Consider the following 20,045-nt stretch of genomic DNA (forward strand, 5'->3'; position numbering starts at 1 on the left):
TGAATTCATGCATAGAAATGCTCAAACATGGTTTCCCTTGAGTTAAATGCTCTAGGTCATCCATCCTTATCTTCAACATGCTTTCTATACTCCAAGGATTCAATTGTGTCAACTAGAAATCAAGATTTCCTCATAATTTGTCAAATGTTGTCCCTTACCCAATACTGGGTCCTGACACTCAGTCATCACTAAATTACTTGGCCAATACTAACAGTTATGTTCAACATACTTTATGATACTTGGTCGATAGTGATGCTAGGTCGAGTTTATATTTTACTCGGGTTATATGATCATTTAGTCAACTCTAGCATTACTTGGCACAAACTTCTAGTTCCTTAATCTTCTACTCATTTTCTCAGTCAAGCCTATACATTTGGTCTTCTATTGATCACTTCTTCTAAGCCTCAATATAACTGCCTTCTCCACTTAAGTTATGATTAAACAATCATATTATCTTATCAAAGTCCAACTAATCAAATTCCCATTGTTGTTCCTCATGACTCAACCTTTCCTCTAGGTTCTTTTTTTTATGTCCTTAAATCCTCTTCATCAATCATCACAATATGGCACTTTACTCAAATAGGAATTGTCTTATCAATAAGGTTTGACATCAATGACAACATAACAATTGGTCCAATTGTATTTTCCAACAATCTCCCTCTTGGCATTGATGGTAACACCTCTAGTTATCATGCAATCCAAAATATGTAATTTCCTTTGAGTATCTCCCTATGTTCTATATCAGACACTTGTTAGTATCCAATAATCTCCCTTTTAGTTTCATTGTAATTCACATCCATGCAACTTTGATATGCAACACATAGACTCCCTCTATCATATCAAATCATGAAATTAATTAGCCTCCTTTGTATTGCTAGCAACACCTTGCATTGATTTGTCATGGTTAATATGTTTTCTCCCTCTTTGCTACATAATATATTCTCCCTCTTCATATAGTAATTGTATATTATATCTCTCTTTGATAGAAATGCCAAAGACACTTCATCTTTCCCATGCATTGATGGTAGCACCTCTAGTTACCATGCAATCCAAAATATGTAATTTCCTTTGAGAATCTCCCTATTTTTAGTATCAGATCCATCTTAGTGTCCAATAATCTCCCTTTTAGTTTCATTCTAATTCACATCCATGCAACTTTGATATGCAACACATAGACTCCCTCTATCATATCAGATCATGAAATTAATCAACTTCCTTTGTATTGTTGGCAACACCTTGCATTGATTTGTCCTGATTAATATGTATTCTCCATCTTTCCTACATAATATATTCTCCCTCTTCATATAGTAATTGTATATTATCTCCCTCTTTGACAGCAATGCCAAAGTCACTTCATCTTTCTCATGCATCTATACCATGTAGATATCTTCATGTTAGGACTTCTAAATCTTATTCACCATATGTCATCTATTCTTATGACTAATACAACATTATGTTCTTCTTTCTTCATTACTTTAGGTAGCTTCTAAAGTATGACTTTTTGCATCAACTCGTAAGATATTATGAACAACACATTTGATGCAAAACTCTATTTTAGATTAAGTAGCCTTAGCTAGGGGAATCACCCCTAGTTTAGCTCTTAGATATTCATGTGCATCCTTATGTAAAGCCTTAGTGAAAATATTAGCTATTTTCTCTTTGGTGTTCACATATTCCAATCTCACTTCTTTATCTTTAACTAACTCTTTCAAGTAATCATGTTTGATAGCAATATGTTTGGTCTTTGTGTGCATTACAGGGTTCTTCAATATATTTATAGCACTTGTGTTATAATAATAAATAACAATAGGATCAATGATATCTTCCTTCATCCCTTTCCACAATTGCTTGATCTACACAATGTTAGAACAATTCACTACTGCTACTACATATCCAGCTTCTGTTTTTAATTGTGGAATATAGTTCTTCTTCTTGCTTGTCCATGAAACTAGTCCCTTTCCTAGAAAGAAAGCATCACCACTTGTACTTTTTTTGTCATCAACATTGTCGTTTGAATCACCATCTATATACACTTTTATTTCAAACTTGACATTCTTCTTATAGTATAGGCTATAGTCATTTGTTCCTTTCAGATGCCTCAGTATTTTTTTCACTGTCATCATACAATTCTCTGTAGGATTTTAAAAAAATCTTGAAACAATTCCAACTGTTAGTGCAATATTATGTCTATTGTGAACAACATATTGTAGTTTCCCAATCATTGATCTATATGATGTTTGGTTCACATAAATAGAATTATCCCAAAACTTTTCAATATCTCCTTGATTTATTCTGATTGAGTAATGTAGATACCTTGCTTCATCTGATATACTTGTAATCCAACAAAGAATTTGATTTCTCCAAACATAGACATTTTAAATTCCTTCTCCATTTCCTCTGCAGATGATTTGCATAATGCATCTTGTCCTCCAAATATGATATCATCAACAAATATTGTAACCAATAGTATCTCTTTACCACCTTCATTTTTCAAGTACAGATTATTGTTATCATTAGTTCTTGCAAAACCAATTCTTACCAAATAATTGTGTAGCCTTTCATACCATGCTGTAGGAGCTTGTTTGAATACATCCAATGCTTTGTGTAGTTTACATAACATATCTCTTTGATGGGATCAACAAATCCTTGTAGTTGTTCAATGTAAATCTCTTCTTCCAGTATTCCATTTAGAAATGCAGATTTGACATCTATTTGATATACTATAAATCCTTTATAAGAAAAATATGCAATTAATGCTCTAATTCCTACCAATCTTGCAACTGGGGAAAATATTTCTCCATAGTCAATACCTTCTTCTTTTGCATATCCTTTGCATACCAATCTAGCTTTGTTCCTCGTGAGTTCTTCTTTTTCATTCAGTTTGTTCCTGAATACTCACTTGGTTCCAATAACATTCTTGTTCGTTAATCTAGATACCAATGGCTAGGTTTTGTTCTTCTTTATTTTTTCAATTTCTTCATTCATTTCTTGAATCCAATCTTCCTTGTCCAAAGCATCCTTTACTAATTTGGGCTCAAACTCATAAAGTAAACATGTATCACTTCCAAGTCTTTTCCTTGTCATAACTCCAAAGTCTTTGTTTCAAATGATTTGTTCACATGTATGGTGTCTTCTCATATAAGTTTTTAGTGTAGGTTCTTTTCTTCTTTCTTCTTGTTCAGGTTCATTTTAAAAAGTAATTTCAAGTTCGTTTTGTATTTCTTTCTCTTGTTTTTCTTGCTTGGTATTGGCTTCTGGTGTTCAACAACTTCTTCATGTATCTTGACATCATTTTGCTAATGCTCAACACCTACAGTTAGTTGCTTAGTAGCTTGCTGATGTAACTCAACATTTATTGATTGTTGTTTCTTGGTAGCTTTGTTCTTTGACTAAAATAAGGTGTAGGGAACACATTCATTGACATCTATGCATGTGTTGTAGTCTCCAGGTTATGTATTACATTCAACTTCTTTATTTTCAGCATATTCATCAACTTTCACATTTGCACTCTGCACAATGTTGTTAGTGTTAGAGTTCAAACATGTATAAGCTTTTCTCTTAGTAGAATATCCTAGGAATATGCCTTCATCACTTGTAGTATCAAGTTTTCCATTTCTATTTTCCTTCAATATATAACATTTTCTTTCAAAGACTTTAAAATATTTCACATTAGGTGCATACACATACTATAACTCAAAGGGTTTAATGTTTGTATCATTCTTGACTTGTACTCGGTTCAAAGTATAGACTCGTGTACTTACAACTTCTCTCTAGTATTTTTGTGACACATTCTTCTCAATCACTAGTGTTTTATCATAATCCATGATTGATCCATTTCGCCTTTCAACTATTTCATTTTGGGGAGGGGTCCTAGGTATTGACATCTTCCTTTTGATTCCTCTATCATTGCAGAATATGTTGAATTTGTTAGAGATAAACTCTCCTCCTCTATCAGATCTCAAGAAATTAATAATTTAACCTATTTCCTTTTCAACTCTTGCCAAATACCACTTAAACATTTGAAAAGCATCAAATTTTTCTTTTAGAAACATTAATATCATCATCCTAGATTAGTCATCAACAAATAGAATGAAATATTTATCTCCATAGTAGCTTTGCACTCCAATAGGTCCACAAAGGTCAGTATGAACCAATTCAAAAATATCATTAGATGAATATGTCTTTCTCTTGAAACTAGACTTTGTCATTTTCCCCAGTTGACATTATTTACACATAGCATTATGAGGTTTCTTCAATCGTGGTAATCATCTCACTCTTTTCATCTTACTAATACTTACCATATTATCAAAGTTCACATGACACAACCTCTTATGCCATAACAATATATCATCATATTGTGAAAACAAGCATTTCTCATCAGATAAATCCAAATAGAACAAGTTACCTCTTGTCCATTCTACACTTCCAATTAGTTCACCAGTATCATCAAATAATCTTGGCCTTCTTTTGATGAAATTCAACTTTATACTTTGATTTGTTCAATAGTGAAACACTCAAAAAATTATAGTTAAGTCCTTCAACCCAATAGACATTGTCACATTTGATCTCATCGATCAATTGTTTCAAGATCCTTTACCTCTCACAAGATAGGGTGTATCATTACCAAACTTAACACAACTATCTTTATATTGTTTCATGGTTTCAAACTTAATTTTGTGACTAGTCATGTAATGTGAGAAGCTACTATCAATTATCCATCCATCACCTTTACTCACATATGAAATTAATGTAGTTTTCTCATCTTCATCAGAATCTTCTTTCATAGCAACATAAATAAATTATTCATCATTACTATCAGACTCGGCTGTTTCTTCTTCCACAATATAACAATATTTCTTACCTTTATCTTTGTAGTCCTTATTTCTTCTATTATATATGTCATCTCTTTTGCCTTTGTATTTTCTTTCCCTTCTTTCATCCTTGTCTTCTTTATCAAGACATATTACAACAATATGACCAACTCTATTACATGAAAAACATATTATCAAAATTTTATGTTTGTATTTTCCTCTACCACTTGGAAGTCTTCTAGCCATAAATACTTCAAGCTCATCAAGATCATTATCAGAGATATCACTATCACTATTCACACACTTTATTTTTCCTTTCATACACAAAACCAATTGAGATTTGAATACATATTCAATAGTAGTAGGAGTAAAAATTTTAAAGTTTGACAATTCAAAAGCAATAATCATACCAACTAGTCCTTCAAAAATTAGATTTTTACTAGGTGTACATCTTAGTTCTTATAGTGCAAAGACTTTAATAACATAAATAAGAAGTAGGGTTTTCAATACTTTTCTATCACCATTTCATCATCAATCTTACCATTTGATCCTCTTATAGCATTTACTACTTCTTTGACTCATCCACAATATTGAGAAATGGTCTCTCCTTCTATCATTCCCATCTCATCAAAATTGTCTCTCAAATTTCTAATTTTTCTCTCAATCATTTGTATCTCATCCATAGATAGTCTACAATGTATCCCATGTTTTCTTAGTACTGGTGCACTCTTTTATGTCATCAAACTTGGTGTATCTTAGGGCTAATGTAATCTCCAAATGTAGCCTAATTGTGTTCTTGCTCCTCTTTCATTTGCTAAGCTATCAGAGGTCTTGGTATCTCCATATATGCATTTTCCACATAATGCATTGCTTCTTCTCAAATTCCTATCAAACTAAACTTCATCAAACTCGATCATCTAGGGAAGTTCTCCTTGTTCAACCTTGGCACCTCATTTCTATACATATTGATCTTTAACTTAAGGTACCTTCAAACTTTTCTTTACAAGCACGAATGCTCTGATAGAAATTGCTAACATAATTTAGAATAACTGAGAGGGCGCGAATAAATTATCCTCATGTCTAGATGTACCAATTGAACTTTTAATCACTTCAAATGCTTCAGATCTAAACATTTAGTAGATCAATCTCTATAGAAAATAATCAACATCATAAACTTGTAGTCCACTATCCTAATAGTAACAAACTTGCAGAATGTAAAACATTAGTTCAGTAAAACATATTAGATAACATCCACACAAGTATGATACTAGGATTTAACGTGGAAAACCAATTTGGAAAAACCACCAATAACATGTCACCAATTTTCACTCTTCTAAAATGAGCTCTACTAGGACCCAACCCTGTTAAAGATTATAAAACACATTGTTAAATGTGACCTTGTTAAAGGATCTAATCACCCTTTTAGGAGTGACCTTGTTAGAGGGCTTAAGAACATTCCATTAGAATGTCAACTTGATTAAAGGATTTATATATGACAATTTGGTCAACCTTGATTAAAGGATTTCAATATTGATACAATGGTTAGAAAGTAATAGTAGATTGATCTAACAAATGTAACTCACTTTGCAATTACATATCACAATTTGGTCCAATAGCTTACTCATTTTCTGGCCTCCATTAACATCTCCATCAGTGATTCATTTGGCAATCTCTCAAGCAATCACTCTTTACCTCAATACTTTATTGTTCAACCTTCTTCTCAAGTTTTCCAATGAACAAAATCAAAACTGCTTCAACCTTGTTAAGGTCTTCACTAGCTCTACTAACCTCTTTTATTTTAGCCCTTGTACCTCCTTAAATAGGTAATTCTAATATTTTTCTACTTAAACATTATCATATATCTTAGGGTTTGGTCAGATTCATTAAATCCTTCCATCATTTCATCTCCTCTTTTTTCTTCTAGAAACTTCTCTAAACTTCTCATTGAATTTATCCATAGAAATGCTCAAACAATGTTTCCCTTGAATTAAATATTCTAGGTCATCCATCCTTATCTTCAACATGCTTTTGATATTCCAAGAATTCAATTGTGTTAGCTAGAAATTAATATTTCTTCATAATCTATCAAATATTGTCCCTCAGCCAACACTCGCTTCTAACACTTGGTCATCACTAAATTACTTTGTCAATACTAATTGTGTTGTTCAACATACTTTTTGATTGTTGGTTGATATTGATGCTCGGTCAACATTATAATTTACTTAGCTTATACTATTGCTCTATAAAATCTAGCATCACTCATCATAAACATCTAGTTCCTTAATCTTATGCTCTTTTTCTCAGTCAAGCCTATGCATTTTGTCTTCTATTGATCATTTCTTCTAGGCTTCGGTACAACTATCTTCTCCACTTAGGTTATGATTAAACACTCATATTATCTTGTCAAAGTCCAACTAATCAAGTGGCTATTGTAGTTCCTTGTGACTCAACCTTTCCTCTAGGTCCTTTTGTTATGTCCTTCTTATTAAATTCTCTTCATCAATCATCTTGATATGGCACTTTACTCAAATAGAAATTGTCTTGCCAATAAGGTTTGACATCAATGACAACATAAAAATTGTTCCAATTGTAGCTTCCAAAAAAAATATCCTCAAGAGGAAGGCAATGGTTATGGTGAGACATTTGCCCCTATTTCTAGACTAGACGGTGTGACAATTCTACTTGCTTATACTACTTTTAAAGGATGTATATCAAATGGATGTAAATTCTACATTTCTGAGTGGAATACTAGAAGAAGAGGTATACATTGAACAACCTAAAGGATTTATTGACAAATACAAGAAGAACATGGCATGCCAAATGCACAAGGAACTATATGATTTGAAATAGACACCTCAAGCATGGTATGAAAGACTCAACTCATGTCTAATGAGGATTTCATTACAACTAGTGAGAACATTAATTTTTACTTGAAAAAGAATATGAAGAAAAGGTATTAACTAGATGAAATATTTTTTGATGATATCATATTTGGGGAAAATAAACTAATGTGTAGACCATTTTTTGATTAAATGAGAAAGGAATTTGAAATGTCAATGATTGAAGAGATCAAATTCTTCATTGTCTTACATGTTCAATAGACCAAGGATGGGATATACATTACACACTCAAAGTATATTAAGGAGATCCTAAGAACTTTTGGGATGGGGGACTCAAGACTCATTGGTACACTAATGATGTCTGGATGCAAATTGTCAAAGGAAGATTATTCTATTGAGATAATTGACACATTGTATAGATCAACAACCTGTAAGATATAGTATGTGGTACTTAGTAGACCGAATATTGCTCATGTTTTTAGTATTGTGGCAATACTTTCTTCTTATCATAAAGAGACACATATGACTGTTGTGAAAAGAATCTTTAGATATCTAAAAGGAACTGAGGATTAAAGAAATGGAGATTTTTAACTAAAAGTATTGGAATTCTAATGGAAAAGCAAGATACTAAGAGGAGGGGTGAATCGGGATCTTTAAAATTTTACCTTTTCAAACAATTATTCAATCTAATATGTTTCACCTTAAACCCTTATCTCAAAAATATCATAAATCACATAAAAAAATTACTACAATGATGTATAAGATCTGAAAACTAATCACATCAATGAAATATGCATTAAAATGATCAACACACAACACAGAGATTTTGGTTACCCAGAAACTCTCCAAGGTGAAGGTAAAACTAGGGTGGGGATGACACCCACAAATCTTCACTACCGGAGCAATAAAGTTCACATGTTAGGGCTACAATTTTGATCACTTCTAATGATCTATCTTATGAGGGGTCTTCCCTGTTAAGACCTTACAAGACTTATAGAGTCTACCTTGATTAAAGGATTTAAAACTTACAACTATGTAAGTGCTATGTTAAGATATTTACAAAGGTCTATTAGGACTACTTTATTAAGATATTTACCACAAAACACTTGCTAGAATGTATTAGTACCTAATCCTTTGGTTTGTAAATGATGATAACATATCTTCTCTTTACAATCTCTAATCTGATCTCCAAATTTATATATCTATATTTTTCCCTTCACTGCTTTGTTTGATCGCTATATTTGTTTTTCCTTCACACTTCACCTCTAGCATCCAAAATTTCAACCTCTCTCACACACCTTATGAAATTAGGGTTTGGATCCTCCTTTTATAACCATTTTTAGAAATTTCTAGATCAAAATCAATGATCCAAATTGTTCACTTTTTCCACTTAGACCTTATTTTTTGATTGGTTGATCACCTTATATAGGGATAAATGATCCATAACAAAATGTGTGATCACCTCTGTAATTGAATCCTTGAATAAAAACATACATCTCCATATTAGCAAAATTGGTTTACCTCAATGTTTGAGCCATTCCAAACAATTATGTCACAACTTGTTTATTCGACACTTGAACTTTCTAATGCTTAGTCATAATTGTTCTACATGTTGTCACTCGAAATTTACTTGCTCAACTTATACTATGTGACTCGACATGTATATGCTCAACCTGAACTATCTTCTAGATAACTTAACATGTATTGGAGTACTCAACAACCGTAGACTTTCTCGACAATCACTACTGCTTGGTTCATACATGAAATATATACAAGTCTAATTGCAATATTTGGCCTATATAAGATGGCTTGGTTGTAGTGATGACTGACCAACATTGCCAAATGTATGACTAAATATTTGACACTAATAGACAACATAACTTAGGGATCAACAATCTTCCCTTTTGACATTAGTGCCAAAAACACTTTGTCATGGTCAAACATAACATATCAATACAAAAGTACTCCCCCTTAGACTATAATCTAGAAATGTTCTCACAATTCTAACTTCTTATGACTCCAAAACTTATATATACATCAGCAAAATTTCAAAATGGACAAACATGATCTGATGCTTTATATAGATATTTACAACACCATACTTTTGATCATGCATCACACTAATTCCACCTTGCTTTTGCCATAGATGTTCTGACATGTAGCTAGAATCTAGAAACTACTCCATATTTCTCCAAAAATGATCTATGGGAGTTAAGAACCATATCCATTGTATTCTCTCAATTCTGCATCAATTCATCAAGAATGTGACATTAAATTTCCAGTGTGACTGTAAGATGAACCATATTATCTCCAATAAATAATTGTTGATTGCTCTAAATTAAATCTTTAGCAATCTTAATGTGCTTTTGTATGAGTGCCAAATGTGGAGTTATCAAAGCTTGGATTGTTAGTAGTTTGGCTTGTATCTTGCCTTCTTCATGCAATAATTCAGATTGTTTGGCCTACAAAAATATTAGCTTGGAAAAGTGAAAAGAACTAGTACTAGCATTAGAGGTCGAGGTACTTGTGCTTTGCTGCATGTCTTCATCAATCTTATTCATATGTTCTCTTACCTCCTTGATAAATGCTAGTACATAACAAAGTTTTCCAAATAAATAATTAATGTCAGATACTATCTTCTTGACATTAGTAACTTTGTTGGATAGCTCTACCATTTTCACAACTATCACAATTGAGACTCTCTCCATAACTTTATTATCATATTTTTTCTCATCTCTCTCCATTAGCTTCTGTTGAACATCAATATTTGGCTAATTTATTTTATCTATAATATGTACCAATTGGTCAAGCATGGGGGCATGTTCATTTAAATCACTAGTAACAATGGAATCCAAAAGAATATATTTTATCTTGAAAACAAAACTTTTTTCTTCTGATGCTCCCTTCTGAGCTCAACTTGCTTAGCTTTTCTTGAAAATATTTCACTCAAAATTATCATTTGTTCTTTTGTTAAAGTAGGCTTATCCCAGTCAGGTATAACAATATCCTCATTTAAGGTAACTAGTTTACCTTTGATTCCCTGGGATGAGTGTTTAACATTTTTCTTCAACTTCTTTCCTTTGGAATTAGGAGTATTGGAACTCGGCAATGCTATCTGTAAACTATGAGATGAGACATGCGCACTCAGTCTTTGAGATGTCATGGGAGTGACTTCTACCTCTTTTTTCTCTTGTCTATGTTCCTCAGTTCCTATGAAACTTGGTTGTATTGTCTCCTTTATTCCCTTAGTGGGAGGTCATGAAACTGGTGGTCTAACTTCACCTTAGTAGATTGATCTACTTGAGCATTATGGGTATGTTCTATCTCTTTATCTTCTTCATTTATACTTTGTATGGTTTGATCTTCCTTAGTTGGCTCTTCTAGTTGGGGGGGGGGGGGTGTTTAATTTATTGCATAATTTTTTGGGGTGCATTTATTAGTACATGGATGAGGATGATTTGATTAAATTGACAACACAAAACTATAAGGAATGGAGTGAATTAGTTCTCACTTTTCTTAATGAGTAAAATGCAATATTTATATGTGGAAGGACTTCCTTACAATGATGTCTCTATGGGTATCCTTTTCCATGCAATTATTTCACATAAGGATATGGAGGTTATATATTCACTTGATGAAATGAAGGTAACACATCATCATGATATTTGGATCTATGTATGGGAGATGTATAGAGATCCACATGTTCCTCCATTCCAAAAAGATCTAGTACCTCCAACTCTAGCTCCTACTTCTCCTCCTATTGAGATTGCATCTATAATTATTTCTCCTAATGTTTCTTGTAATTTTTCAATCATGGTCATTTGTCACTCAATACATTAGGATATTTATTGTCTCTTAGTTATAGCTAAGTATTGGGATGACTTCTTGGTAGAAATTACATGCTTTTTTGTGAAGTCCAATATTGAGGATCTAGGAGACTTCGTTGATGATAGAGTTGTTGATGCATTTAGCAAAAGACGTTCTTTGTTAGCTGAGATGAAGGTTGAAGTTCTTGGTTTTGATGACATGAAAGAGTTGTATGATGCTGATCCTAATTTTTCTAAGGTGTGGAGAGAGTGTGGAGAAGAAAATCTAATGGATCACATTAGTAAGTATGATGAATACTTCATTTAAGAAGGTATGTTGTTCAAAGGTATTTAGTTTTGTTTCCTAGAAGTTCTATGAGGTTGAATCTAATTAAGGAAAAACATAGTGGTGGATTGGCTTGACATTTTGGAATTGATAAGACATTGAGTTTTCTAAAGGAAAAGTATTATTGGCCACATATGTATAAGGATGTTTAGAAATTTGTGAAGATTTGTGGAGTTTTTCAAGTTGCAAAAGGAGAAAGTTAGAATATTGGATTGTATACACCTATTTTTATTCTTGAGAAACCTTGGAGTGACATTAATATGGATTTTTTTCTTGGATTTCCTAAAACAATAAAGGGGTATGATTCTATATTTGTTGTTGTGGATTGATTTTCTAAAATGGCTCATTTTATACCATGTAAGAAGACATCAAATGCTGAGCATGTTGCTGAAATTTTTTTCAAAGAGATTGTTAGATTACATGGATTACTAAGAAGTATTATTTCTGATAGAGATAGTAAGTTTGTTAGTTATTTTTGGAGAACTTTGTGGAAGAAGATGGGTACTAAGTTGAAATTTTTTTCTACATTCCATCCACAAGCTGATGGATGCATAGAAGTTGTGAATAGAAGCTTGGGTAATTTGCTGAGATGCTTAGTTGGAGATGAATCACATAATTGGGAGATGGTATTGGCACAAGCTAAGTTTGCATATAATAATTTTGTGAATAGGAGTATAGGGAAGACACCTTTTGATATTTTTACTAGAATGAAGCCTATAGGAGTATCAAAGTTAAGGGATGTTGCTAGTGAAGACAAGAGAAGTGCTGTAGGAGAAGAATTTACTGATTTTATGGAGTCTTTGCATAAGGAAGTAAAGCTGAAGTTGGAATAAAGTAATAAGTACAAGGAGAATTCTATTAAGACTAGAAGACATTATGTTTTTGAAGTTGGTGATGAGGTGATGGTTCATTTGAAGAAAGGAAGATTTCTTGTTGGAAAATACAGTAAGCTAAAGATGAAGAAGTTTGGACCTTGTAAGATCTTGAAGAAGTTTGACAATAGAAATGCTTATGAAGTTGAGTTACCTGATGACATGGATATATCTCCTATATTCAATGTTGTTGATCTGTATAAGTATCATGAGTTAGATGATGAAGTTGTTGTACCTGATGATTATCCTAAGAAGCAGATTAAAGAGGTTGAACAGATATTGGACTAGAGAGATGGTAAAAGCACATGAGGAAAATAATACTATGAATATTTGGTGAAGTGGAAAAATAGACGAGTTGAAGATGATACATGGATTTCTCAATCTAATTTGGATTCAATTCAAGTTGTGACATCTCAATGATTTAGGAGAATCATTTCTTTCTACCCTAGTTGTCTGATGCAAGAGCATCCTAGGTTGATGTGTTATCTTGCTCATTTGTGTTCATTCTACTAGTTGTTGCTGAGTTGCAACAATTTTTGAGTGCCGATAATTTTGTAGTATAAGCCGAGTTGAACTTATCCCACGACATGTTAACATTCAGAGTTAGCATGTTATCCCATCTCACTCTGTAGTGTGTGCCAAGTTCCACAGTGTGTGCTGAGTTATCCTTCATGTGTTGAGTGATCCTTCATGTGCCGAGTGTTCCTATTGATGTCGAGTGTTAGCATTTTGGATGAGATTTATGTGTTTGGATTCTTAATGGGAGTTGACTTGCGTGATTAATTATGATCGTGAATTTTATGATTAGATCTTGTCTTGGAATATGTGTAGACCATCTTTGGATCTGCCTTTCTATTTTTTAATGTTTTAGAATCTTTTGTAAGTCATTTTGGCAAGTACAGATAGGGTGTTTAGGCTTAGAGTTAGAACATATTTTTGAAAGGAGAGAAAACTTAGAGATTTTAGAGGACTAAAAAAATCTATTGCATATGTGTCTGAAAGTACAAATTTGAAGTAGGATCTTAGATCTTGAGTGTATATTGTATCTGGCCATAACCCAAAAGGCCTTATAGATGGGCTTGTATGTTGATATTTTGATGAATCAATAAAAGTGTTTTGTTCTCTCTCTCTCTTGGTGTTGTACTCTTTGTGTGTTTGTTGTCATTGTGTTAACTCTACAAGGTTGGTTTAGATTGTTGGGTGTGCTTTTGGACCTAGTTCTTCTTGCCCTCCTTTCGTTAGGATGACCTCTTTTGATAAATAAGAATGAGAAATAGTGTTATTATCATCATTAAAATACTTTCTTGAATTTTTATTCATGGAATTCATGCATGGTAATATAGATTAGTATAACTCTACCCTACAAAAAAAACTAGAAGATTGTTAGAAGTCACAAAAAGAGCTCCTTAGAAAAGTTGGACATTGATTTGGATAAGGTGCATCTGATCACCCTTAAATATCAAACACCAATGAAAAAATTAAGCTTGGAAAATATAAGTCAATTTTGACTATTTAACACTTTTAGCCTAGAAAATCAAGTCATACTGTGTGATGTTTAAGTTGTCTGGTTGTATCCTAGCATAAGAAAAGGAACTTCACTAGATCTAGAACCAAGCCTTAGTGTGTGATGTAATAGAGAAAATGAAAAACATGGATTTTGTGTGTTGCATGTTGTGTTATGCTAGGTGATTCATAAAAAAATAGAAATGATCCAACACAACTAGTTGTGTTATGCGTGTGATCCATGGGAAGAGACGAGGAGATTTGAAATAGTCCAACAAGTTTTTTGTGTGCTAGTTCTACTCATCCAAAGAGAGATTTATGTGAAAACAAAGTTGAATAATCTAGCAAGTTGTGTTATGCTAGTCAACGCATCTTGCAGATCAATAGTTGGAAAGGTTGAATAGTCTAGAAAAGTAAGTTATACTAGTCAATGTGTATTCTAAAGTGTTTTTTACAAGGAAAGGTAAAATGGTGTTGTGTTTAACCCAAACGTTCCCCATTTTTGCCTCTTGGCCTAATAGGTACCCCCTTTTAGGTCTCTCATCATTTGTGGTAGTTTAAAGTCTCTAGAATAAATCTTTACCTAGTATCTAATGACTCAATTTGTGGAATACCTTTCAAAAAAATGTATACAAGGATTAGGAATGTTGATACCTTTCACTAGCAACCATGACGATGTTTGAAGCCAATCATCCTAATCACAAGATACATTATAAGTATCATACCATGAGCATAAATTTCAAGGATGAGTGACAGTTAGAATTAACATGAACATATTCATCAGGGTGACTACTTCTCTCATAACCCTTCTATGTGTATAACTTAACTAAAAGAGATAAAATCAAAAGGAGAAGTAAAAGAAAAAACTAAAAAATTGAATTCAAGGTAGCACAATTTAAGCAGTACTTTGGTGTATCAAAATTTAGGAAACAAGAGCTCTATTGGAGCAAGAGTCCCTGCCTTTTGTGAAAGGTATAAGAAAATAAATTATCAAAATGAGGTGATTTTTCAATTTTTTGAGGTGATTTTTCAAATTAATGTGAATCATCATTCATGAACATAACTAGTTGAGAGGTGTTAAGTAGTGCATTTTATGAGGGGTGTTAAAAAGTTCATTTCGCAAGATCCCATGAGTGATCATTCATGAACTTTACAAATTAGATGTTTCCATGGGATGGTGTGACAATAGTTTTAGCGTCTATATTTTATTTGTTATAATTATTATATTTAAGTTTAGATTTTTTAAATAATTTAATATATCACATTCTATTTAAAATTATTTGTATTTATTATTTTTTAATTGTTTTAAAATTTAATTAAAAAGGTATTTAAATTTTTTATGTTTTCTATTTGAATTATTTAAATATATAAATAAAACATACTAGACTTAATACCAATATTTGAAAAAAAATTAAAGTAGAGAAATTAAATTAAAATTAATTGTTAAATTTTAAATAAAAGGATAAAATTTCTATTAATAAATAACAATCAAATTAATACATCTTAATAAGCCATGGAATGATATAATCAATCAATTTAAATATATAAACTTAAAATTTAACCTAATCTTTTTTAAATTAAAAAAAATCAATTTTTTAAAATTTAAATATAGAAAAAAAAAGAAATAATATACAAATTAAATATTCAATTATCTAGGATAGATTAGTTCATTAAATTGTGATCTACGTAGTAAGAAAATATTTAAACATGTAATTTATGATCTACATAGTAAGAAAATATTTAAACATGTAATTTACTTTGAATGTGAAATACCTAAAGTTAACCCTTTCTTTCAAAGTTTAAAATTCAAATTCAAATTAAAATCAATTTTCAAAATTTTAATATAGAAAATACCTATGAGTTAAAAGGTACTAAAGTGGAGAAATTTATTGAGTCATAGAAATTAAATGAAATTATTAAAAAAAGAAATATCAGAATGAATAAAAATATTCTATTGATTAAATTAAATTAGAACTATATCGATTAAAAAAATATTGCTAGTTTTTTAATTGGTCATTAAAGCTCATTTTTAAAGTTTTAAATGAAAAAATATTAAACCTTGGAAAAAATTCCAACCACCAATCAAGAAAATAATAAAACTTAAGATAAATATCTTTTCAATGAAATAATTACTATAAACTTTAGGATTAAAAACTGGCATACAATTATTATATTTAATGTACAACAAGATGCAAAAATCATAAGGGAAGGGACACCATGAACCACAGAAAGAATAAAAGTTAAGCACTAAATTTGTGAGCTTTGGTGTCCCAAATTGAAATATCAGCCAATCCCAATCTACACTGCCTAGCCATGTTCTCCACTATGAAAGGGCCTCATGTGTTTTGTCAATATATATTTTGTCTAGAAGCTTATTTGTGTTGTGAGGTGGAAGATTGCTAGCAAAGCTTTGCTGACCTCTCAAGCAATAGAGGAGCATTGTTGTTGACCCCTCCTCAAATGTTATCTCAAAACTTCCAGCCACTAGCTAAGTTTAAAATTGTGTGCCTGTATATGAGAGGAATGGGGACTATTAAAATAGATAATAAACGTAAATGAAATTAATGATATCTATTCAAATTTATTTTTGGCTTATTTTTAAAATAAGAAAATAATATAAGCCCTAGCAATAGATGCAATCTCTACTTTCAGAGAATATTAAAAGATGTTGAGTAAAATATAGAAATGTGCATTTATCACTATGCTATAAAGTAAAGCTCAATTTATCTATAAAGTGATAGAAATGTTCACCAAAACTTTAGAAGGAAAGTGATATTTATGTCAATAATGAGAAGTAAAAATTGTTTTTGGCTATCAGTTTCATTGCACTATAAATTGAGTAAAGAAGTTTTCTTTCAACATAAAATGGTGAATTATTATGAAGAAAAGGAGGAGCTATATAGATTTCACGAGTGATTTGTGGGGATGAAGTAAATGTAAATGAGGAATCCTCATGCAAATGACACATGAGATAGCTTGCAACAAGCCACGAGAGACTCTGGGGAAGAGACACATGCCTACTTAGAGCCCTATTCTCTATATGGAGTTTTGGAGAAAAAAATAAAGATACTATTAAGATGGAGGTCCAATTTCAATAGCAATGTATACCGCTCATCTTCCAACAAGCATTCCTTGATGATTCAAAGCCTTGCTCACTAGCATTAATGCACTTACTCTGCGCTTCTCTACACTTTGCTTGACTACTACACTGCACTAGAACTTCTCTACCCTCTTCCCTCAAACCAGATGCAAGCAAACAATAGTCACATTTTCTCCATTGATGAACTGACTTCTCTCCCTCTGTTTGAACTCATTATAGTAGGTGATTGACTCGATGAGACCATTTGGTTTCACATATGACAACTAGTGCGGGATTGTAACCATATATTTATGCACTATGTATGACAATGATGACAATAGTTAGGAAAACCCCTAATTTTATCATTCTCCTCAAATGGAGAGAGACACACTACACATTTTAGAGAATCATTCATATTTTTTGATCTATATTTAGCTATCGGGAGAGCATCTAGAGAATCTTTATCCAAACCCATGTTTTCCATAGTAAATCATTATCTCGATAATCTAATCCACTGTGATTTTTGGATTGACCATTGCATGATTGGATACATAAAGTGCTCAACATAATTAGAAGCATGATACAAGGGCTATAATTACTACCACTAGTGCATGGTTTAGCGTAGATTCAATCTAGAAAGCAACTAAAGAAGACATTGATATAACAAATCAATAACTTTACAAAAATGTATTTAGTAGATCTATTCGATCAAACTGGCTTAAATGTCAACTATTTCCTCTTGAAATCTAACTATTATTGATATTCAGTAGCAACCATATATATAAAAAGAAGAGGGTCAAGGTGATATTGTGAATCTTTGTGATGAAAGAAAATCTTGTACCAGATATTCTTCCTACCATGTTCAATGGCTAAAAGGAACTCCATCTAGAGATGTTATTAAATACCAAGAATTAAAATGTTTGGTTAAATACAATTCTAATGTTCAAAATGGCTTCACAACAATGATCACTTTAGCTTTTCCAAATTGACTACCAGATTAGAGTTACAACTTTCCCAAACTGGCTACCAGATTAGAGTTATTAAGCTTCTCCACTTTGCCATTGGCTTCTACCATGAGGAAAACATTCAAATGAAGAGCATGTAACTTCTTTCCTAGTGCCTTCTTTCCAATATAAGAAAATAGTACAGGTTCTTTTCCAATATCTACTTTCTAGTATGAATGTAATAAATTCTCAGATGCACAAGAAAATCCAAAAAAAAAAACATAAGAGGCATGAAAATTGTAAGCCTTGATCATATCAAACATTTTGGATATAATAATGACAATTTCCAAGCATTGAAAAGATGGAAGCGCAAATCATATTCAATAGAAATGCAAGGAACAATTCTTTACCTAACTGAAATGTGAGTACAATGGGCTGAGATGAAATCAAGAGAAGGGCAGCTCCAACATTAAATTGATCTCTAAACCGCACAAAACAAACAATAATAGAAGAACACTTGTTAAATACATATGCTAAGTTTTAATACAATCTATGACATGCAAGAAGCCACATTTCTGAGCATGTAGCTTCATGCAACAAGCCACATTTCTAAGCACTTCTCTTATTTTCCTTTTGTTTTCAACTTAAAAAGAAAAATACTGCCAGGAATAATGCTTTCAGCCAATCAAAAAAAGAAAGTAAATATAATAAAATTTACTCTAATAGAAAAAATCTTTCAAACCATAGGATATATGAAACAAGCACGATGTACGAAAAGTGAACTAATTCAAAAAAGTGATTCGAAAACTACAGTCTCCTGCCTTACGACAGGGACTAATAAATCAAAGAGTTGTGGTTGAACTGATTGAATACGACTACCACTAATGATGATAGTGTCTTTCTAAATTGTCATGTCAATGAAATAAGATATGAAGATTCAAAATCTATAAAAATATGATATATGATATAAGAAATAAGGTTGAAATCGTATTATTGACTATCATAAAAAAATTGATCCAATGACTTCAACAAAATGAACTTATTGCAATACGTACAAACAAATTAGACTATTTTTAGAGTAACAAGTCTTAATCAGACATACAAGAGCCAAAGAATGCTATATATAAAAATCATTTAATGAACTTTTTCTCCAACTAATTTTTGGACAAGAGAAAAAGAAGCACAACCATAGAAGAAAGCACATAAAATTCAGCGTTGGTAAAACAAAGCAGGAAAACATGGAGTCACTTAAGAAACCATTTACCCAGTTTCAAAACAATCTAAAACTTAGCAACACTTAGTTTTGTGTGCTTCGGCACTCACTCAGATAACAAGACGCAGAGTTTCACAAAAGCGCTAATAACTCTGGTCCATCTAAACTAATATTTTGTTCTTATTCTGATCTCCTTCAAACAAGCCAACAAAAGAGGCTCAGTGATCAACGAAATGTTTATGAGCAAAATTACAACTGGAATTTTTTGTCTTTATTTCACAGGCTCTGTATTCTGTAAGCCCAGAAAGTTCTGTGCTGAGATGACGTCTACAAAGTTTTGGTTTTATTAATGAGGTTTTTGGAATCAGTACGTCTCATTCCAAGGCACAGAAAATGCTGGTTGTGTGATTTGAGCGTGCAATTGTATGCATCAGCTATAAAACAAATGAGATCTTGTCTCTTCTACGTCTGCACCTTCTCAGACTCTTCTCCATTGTCTGGTTGAAAATGGGAACGTTGATGTTAACTAATTTGAACTTTTCTCAGTCTGCATTAAAGATTTAGTGTCTCTTTGGAAAGGTTGTATCTGATCATGTGGCTGTTAATCTGAAACATATGTATTAATTGATTT

The 20,045-nt window shown here is 31.9% G+C and overlaps 1 long non-coding RNA gene across 1 annotated transcript; it reads right to left on the reverse strand.

The window, feature by feature from the left end:
* Nucleotides 1–16,284: 16,284 nt before the first annotated feature.
* LOC149540409 (uncharacterized) lies at nt 16,285–18,676 on the reverse strand. The gene is made up of 2 exons (XR_016356009.1): nt 18,612–18,676; nt 16,285–16,686 (listed from the first exon to the last, which is right to left on the reverse strand). It is a non-coding gene; the product is annotated as an uncharacterized LOC149540409 (long non-coding RNA).
* Between the last annotated feature and the right edge of the window lie 1,369 nt (nt 18,677–20,045).

Source organism: Cupressus sempervirens, chromosome 9 (genome assembly GCF_028749045.1).
Source record: "Cupressus sempervirens isolate cs-2001-9-10 chromosome 9, ASM2874904v1, whole genome shotgun sequence".
Classification (NCBI taxonomy): domain Eukaryota; kingdom Viridiplantae; phylum Streptophyta; class Pinopsida; order Cupressales; family Cupressaceae; genus Cupressus; species Cupressus sempervirens.